The 7116-nt window shown below is 33.7% G+C and overlaps 1 long non-coding RNA gene across 2 annotated transcripts; it reads left to right on the forward strand.

Moving 5' to 3' along the window:
* Positions 1-2872: 2872 nt before the first annotated feature.
* On the forward strand, positions 2873-6424 carry LOC127909181 (uncharacterized). Of its 2 annotated transcripts, none has more exons than XR_008070066.1 (4): positions 2873-2961; positions 4218-4303; positions 6030-6177; positions 6350-6424. It is a non-coding gene; the product is annotated as an uncharacterized LOC127909181 (long non-coding RNA). The 2 variants fall into 2 exon arrangements; XR_008070065.1 differs by lacking the exon at positions 2873-2961 and adding an exon at positions 3656-3744.
* The last annotated feature ends 692 nt before the right edge of the window (positions 6425-7116 follow it).

Consider the following 7116-nt stretch of genomic DNA (forward strand, 5'->3'; position numbering starts at 1 on the left):
ATACATCAATCATTAGACTGTTACAATACATCAATCATTACAGACTGTTACAATACATCAATCATTAGACTGTTACAATACATCAATCATTAGACTGTTACAATACATCAATCATTAGACTGTTACAATACATCAATCATTACAGACTGTTACAATACATCAATCATTAGACTGTTACAATACATCAATCATTACAGACTGTTACAATACATCAATCATTAGACTGTTACAATACATCAATCATTAGACTGTTACAATACATCAATCATTAGACTGTTACAATACATCAATCATTAGACTGTTACAATACATCAATCATTACAGACTGTTACAATACATCAATCATTAGACTGTTACAATACATCAATCATTAGACTGTTACAATACACATCAACTGTTCATTCAATCAGACTGTTACAATACATCAATCATTAGACTGTTACAATACATCAATCATTACAGACTGTTACAATACATCAATCATTAGACTGTTACAATACATCAATCATTAGACTGTTACAATACATCAATCATTAGACTGTTACAATACATCAATCATTACAGACTGTTACAATACATCAATCATTACAGACTGTTTGTTACAACACATCAATCATTAGACTGTTACAATACATCAATCATTAGACTGTTACAATACATCAATCATTAGACTGTTACAATACATCAATCATTACAGACTGTTACAATACATCAATCATTAGACTGTTACAAAACATCAATCATTACAGACTGTTACAATACATCAATCATTACAGACTGTTACAATACATCAATCATTAGACTGTTACAATACATCAATCATTAGACTGTTACAATACATCAATCATTACAGACTGTTACAATACATCAATCATTAGACTGTTACAATACATCAATCATTAGACTGTTACAATACATCAATCATTAGACTGTTACAATACATCAATCATTAGACTGTTACAATACATCAATCATTACAGACTGTTACAATACATCAATCATTAGACTGTTACAATACATCAATCATTAGACTGTTACAATACATCAATCATTAGACTGTTACAATACATCAATCATTACCAGACTGTTACAATTCTGTTCAATCATTACAGACTGTTACAATACATCAATCATTAGACTGTTACAATACAACAATCATTAGACTGTTACAATACATCAATCATTAGACTGTTACAATACATCAATCATTAGACTGTTACAATACATCAATCATTACAGACTGTTACAATACATCAATCATTACAGACTGTTACAATACATCAATCATTACAGACTGTTACAATACATCAATCATTAGACTGTTACAATACATCAATCATTAGACTGTTACAATACATCAATCATTAGACTGTTACAATACATCAATCATTACAGACTGTTACAATACATCAATCATTAGACTGTTACAATACATCAATCATTACAGACTGTTACAATACATCAATCATTAGACTGTTACAATACATCAATCATTACAGACTGTTACAATACATCAATCATTAGACTGTTACAATACATCAATCATTAGACTGTTACAATACATCAATCATTAGACTGTTACAATACATCAATCATTAGACTGTTACAATACAACAATCATTAGACTGTTACAATACATCAATCATTAGACACAATACATCAATCATTAGACTGTTACAATACATCAATCATTACAGACTGTTACAATACATCAATCATTAGACTGTTACAATACATCAATCATTAGACTGTTACAATACATCAATCATTAGACTGTTACAATACATCAATCATTAGACTGTTACAATACATCAATCATTACAGACTGTTCTATTCATTCTATTTACCAGGGTTAGAGGTTCTATTCATTCTATTTACCAGTCATATTACCAGGGTTAGAGGTTCTATTCATTATATTTACCAGTCATATTACCAGGGTTAGAGGTTATATTCATTCTATTTACCAGGGTTAGAGGTTCTATTCATTATATTTACCAGTCATATTACCAGGGTTGGAGGTTCTATTCATTCTATTTACCGGGGTTAGAGGTTCTGTTCGTTCTATTTACCAGGGTTAGAGGTTCTATTCATTCTATTTACCAGTCATATTACCAGGGTTAGAGGTTCTATTCATTCTATTTACCAGTCATATTACCAGGGTTAGAGGTTCTATGCATTCTATTTACCAGGGTTAGAGGTTCTATTCATTCTATTTACCAGGGTTAGAGGTTCTATTCATTCGATTTACCAGGGTTAGAGTTTCTATTCATTCTATTTACCAGGGTTAGAGGTTCTGTTTATTCTATTTACCAGTCATATTACCAGGGTTACAGGTTCTATTCATTCTATTTACCAGTCATATTACCAGGGTTACAGGTTCTATTCATTCTATTTACCAGTCATATTACCAGGGTTACAGGTTCTGTTCATTCTATTTACCAGTCATATTACCAGGGTTAGAGGTTCTATTCATTCTATTTACCAGGGTTAGAGGTTCTGTTCATTCTATTTACCAGTCATATTACCAGGGTTACAGGTTCTATTCATTCTATTTACCAGTCATATTACCAGGGTTACAGGTTCTATTCATTATATTTACCAGTCATATTACCAGGGTTAGAGGTTCTATTCATTCTATTTACCAGTCATATTACCAGGGTTACAGGTTCTATTCATTCTATTTACCAGTCATATTACCAGGGTTACAGGTTCTATTCATTATATTTGCCAGTCATATTACCAGGGTTACAGGTTCTATTCATTATATTTACCAGTCCTATTAACAGGGTTGGAGGTTCTATTCATTCTATTTACCAGGGTTAGATGTTCTGTTCATTCTATTTACCAGGGTTAGAGGTTCTATGCATTCTATTTACCAGGGTTAGAGGTTCTATTCATTCTATTTACCAGGGTTAGAGGTTCTATTCATTCTATTTACCAGTCATATTACCAGGGTTAGAGGTTCTATTCATTCTATTTACCAGGGTTAGAGGTTCTGGTCACTCTATTTACCAGGGTTAGAGGTTCTATTCATTCTATTTACCAGTGATATTACCAGGGTTAGAGGTTCAATTCATTCTATTTACCAGGGTTAGAGGTTCTATTCATTCTATTTACCAGTCATATTACCAGGGTTAGAGGTTCTATTCATTCTATTTACCACGGTTAGAGGTTCTATTCATTCTATTTACCAGTCATATTACCAGGGTTAGAGGTTCTATTCATTCTATTTACCAGTCATATTACCAGGGTTAGAGGTTCTATTCATTCTATTTACCAGTCATATTACCAGGGTTAGAGGTTCTATTCATTCTATTTACCAGGTTTAGAGGTTCTGTTCATTCTATTTACCAGGGTTAGAGGTTCTATTCATTCTATTTACCAATCATATTACCAGGGTTACAGGTTCTATTCATTCTATTTACCAGTCATATTACCAGGGTTACAGGTTCTATTCATTATATTTGCCAGTCATATTACCAGGGTTACAGGTTCTATTCATTATATTTACCAGTCCTATTAACAGGGTTAGAGGTTCTATTCATTCTATTTACCAGGGTTAGATGTTCTGTTCATTCTATTTACCAGGGTTAGAGGTTCTATTCATTCTATTTACCAGTCATATTACCAGGGTTAGAGGTTCTATGCATTCTATTTACCAGGGTTAGAGGTTCTATTCATTCTATTTACCAGGGTTAGAGGTTCTATTCATTCTATTTACCAGTCATATTACCAGGGTTAGAGGTTCTATTCATTATATTTACCAGTCATATTACCAGGGTTAGAGGTTATATTCATTCTATTTACCAGGGTTAGAGGTTCTATTCATTATATTTACCAGTCATATTACCAGGGTTGGAGGTTCTATTCATTCTATTTACCAGGGTTAGAGGTTCTGTTCGTTCTATTTACCAGGGTTAGAGGTTCTATTCATTCTATTTACCAGTCATATTACCAGGGTTAGAGGTTCTATTCATTCTATTTACCAGTCATATTACCAGGGTTAGAGGTTCTATGCATTCTATTTCAGGGTTAGAGGTTCTATTCATTCTATTTACCAGGGTTAGAGGTTCTATTCATTCGATTTACCAGGGTTAGAGTTTCTATTCATTCTATTTACCAGGGTTAGAGGTTCTGTTTATTCTATTTACCAGTCATATTACCAGGGTTACAGGTTCTATTCATTCTATTTACCAGTCATATTACCAGGGTTACAGGTTCTATTCATTCTATTTACCAGTCATATTACCAGGGTTACAGGTTCTATTCATTCTATTTACCAGTCATATTACCAGGGTTAGAGGTTCTATTCATTCTATTTACCAGGGTTAGAGGTTCTATTCATTCTATTTACCAGTCATATTACCAGGGTTACAGGTTCTATTCATTCTATTTACCAGTCATATTACCAGGGTTACAGGTTCTATTCATTCTATTTACCAGTCATATTACCAGGGTTAGAGGTTCTATTCATTCTATTTACCAGTCATATTACCAGGGTTACAGGTTCTATTCATTCTATTTACCAGTCATATTACCAGGGTTACAGGTTCTATTCATTATATTTGCCAGTCATATTACCAGGGTTACAGGTTCTATTCATTATATTTACCAGTCCTATTAACAGGGTTGGAGGTTCTATTCATTCTATTTACCAGGGTTAGATGTTCTGTTCATTCTATTTACCAGGGTTAGAGGTTCTATGCATTCTATTTACCAGGGTTAGAGGTTCTATTCATTCTATTTACCAGGGTTAGAGGTTCTATTCATTCTATTTACCAGTCATATTACCAGGGTTAGAGGTTCTATTCATTCTATTTACCAGGGTTAGAGGTTCTGGTCACTCTATTTACCAGGGTTAGAGGTTCTATTCATTCTATTTACCAGTGATATTACCAGGGTTAGAGGTTCAATTCATTCTATTTACCAGGGTTAGAGGTTCTATTCATTCTATTTACCAGTCATATTACCAGGGTTAGAGGTTCTATTCATTCTATTTACCACGGTTAGAGGTTCTATTCATTCTATTTACCAGTCATATTACCAGGGTTAGAGGTTCTATTCATTCTATTTACCAGTCATATTACCAGGGTTAGAGGTTCTATTCATTCTATTTACCAGTCATATTACCAGGGTTAGAGGTTCTATTCATTCTATTTACCAGGTTTAGAGGTTCTGTTCATTCTATTTACCAGGGTTAGAGGTTCTATTCATTCTATTTACCAATCATATTACCAGGGTTACAGGTTCTATTCATTCTATTTACCAGTCATATTACCAGGGTTACAGGTTCTATTCATTATATTTGCCAGTCATATTACCAGGGTTACAGGTTCTATTCATTATATTTACCAGTCCTATTAACAGGGTTAGAGGTTCTATTCATTCTATTTACCAGGGTTAGATGTTCTGTTCATTCTATTTACCAGGGTTAGAGGTTCTATTCATTCTATTTACCAGTCATATTACCAGGGTTAGAGGTTCTATGCATTCTATTTACCAGGGTTAGAGGTTCTATTCATTCTATTTACCAGGGTTAGAGGTTCTATTCATTCTATTTACCAGTCATATTACCAGGGTTAGAGGTTCTATTCATTCTATTTACCAGGGTTAGAGGTTCTGTTCACTCTATTTACCAGGGTTAGAGGTTCTATTCATTCTATTTACCAGTGATATTACCAGGGTTAGAGGTTCTATTCATTCTATTTACCAGGGTTAGAGGTTCTATTCATTCTATTTACCAGTCATATTACCAGGGTTAGAGGTTCTATTCATTCTATTTACCACGGTTAGAGGTTCTATTCATTCTATTTACCAGTCATATTACCAGGGTTAGAGGTTCTATTCATTCTATTTACCAGTCATATTACCAGGGTTAGAGGTTCTATTCATTCTATTTACCAGTCATATTACCAGGGTTAGAGGTTCTATTCATTCTATTTACCAGGTTTAGAGGTTCTGTTCATTCTATTTACCAGGGTTAGAGGTTCTATTCATTCTATTTACCAATCATATTACCAGGGTTAGAGGTTCTATTCATTCTATTTACCAGGGTTAGAGGTTATATTCATTCTATTTACCAGTCATATTACCAGGGTTAGAGGTTCTATTCATTCTATTTACCAGGGTTAGAGGTTCTATTCATTCTATTTACCAGTCATATTACCAGGGTTAGAGGTTCTATTCATTATACTTACCAGTCATATTACCAGGGTTAGAGGTTCTATTCATTCTATTTACCAGTCATATTACCAGGGTTAGAGGTTCTATTCATTCTATTTACCAGTCATATTACCAGGGTTAGAGGTTCTATTCATTATACTTACCAGTCATATTACCAGGGTTAGAGGTTCTATTCATTCTATTTACCAGTCATATTACCAGGGTTACAGGTTCTATTCATTCTATTTACCAGGGTTAGAGGTTCTGTTCATTCTATTTACCAGTCATATTACCAGGGTTAGAGGTTCTATTCATTCTATTTACCAGGGTTAGAGGTTCTATTCATTCTATTTACCAGGGTTAGAGGTTCTGTTCATTCTATTTACCAGTCATATTACCAGGGTTAGATGTTGTATTCATTCTATTTACCAGGGTTAGAGGTTATATTCATTCTATTTACCAGTCATATTACCAGGGTGAGAGGTTCTATTCATTCTGTTTACCAGTCATATTACCAGGGTTACAGGTTCTATTCATTCTATTTATCAGTCATATTACCAGGGTTACAGGTTCTATTCATTCTATTTATCAGTCATATTACCAGGGTTACAGGTTCTATTCATTCTATTTATCAGTCATATTACCAGGGTTAGAGGTTCTATTCATTCTATTTACCAGTCATATTACCAGGGTGAGAGGTTCTATTCATTCTGTTTACCAGTCATATTACCAGTGTTAGAGGTTCTATTCATTATACTTACCAGTCATATTACCAGGGTTAATGGTTCTATTCATACTATTTACCAGGGTTAGAGCTTCCAATACTGTTCTATTCATTCTATTTCTATGTCTGCTGCTGCATTACCACATCTATAATTCCTTCCCATTGGAACCTGAGACACAAACAGGCTTTACCTCATGCTGCTGGGATAATGGTCAGTACTGTCAAATAAC

This window comes from Oncorhynchus keta, chromosome 19 (assembly GCF_023373465.1).
Source record: "Oncorhynchus keta strain PuntledgeMale-10-30-2019 chromosome 19, Oket_V2, whole genome shotgun sequence".
NCBI classification, from domain to species: Eukaryota; Metazoa; Chordata; class Actinopteri; order Salmoniformes; family Salmonidae; genus Oncorhynchus; species Oncorhynchus keta.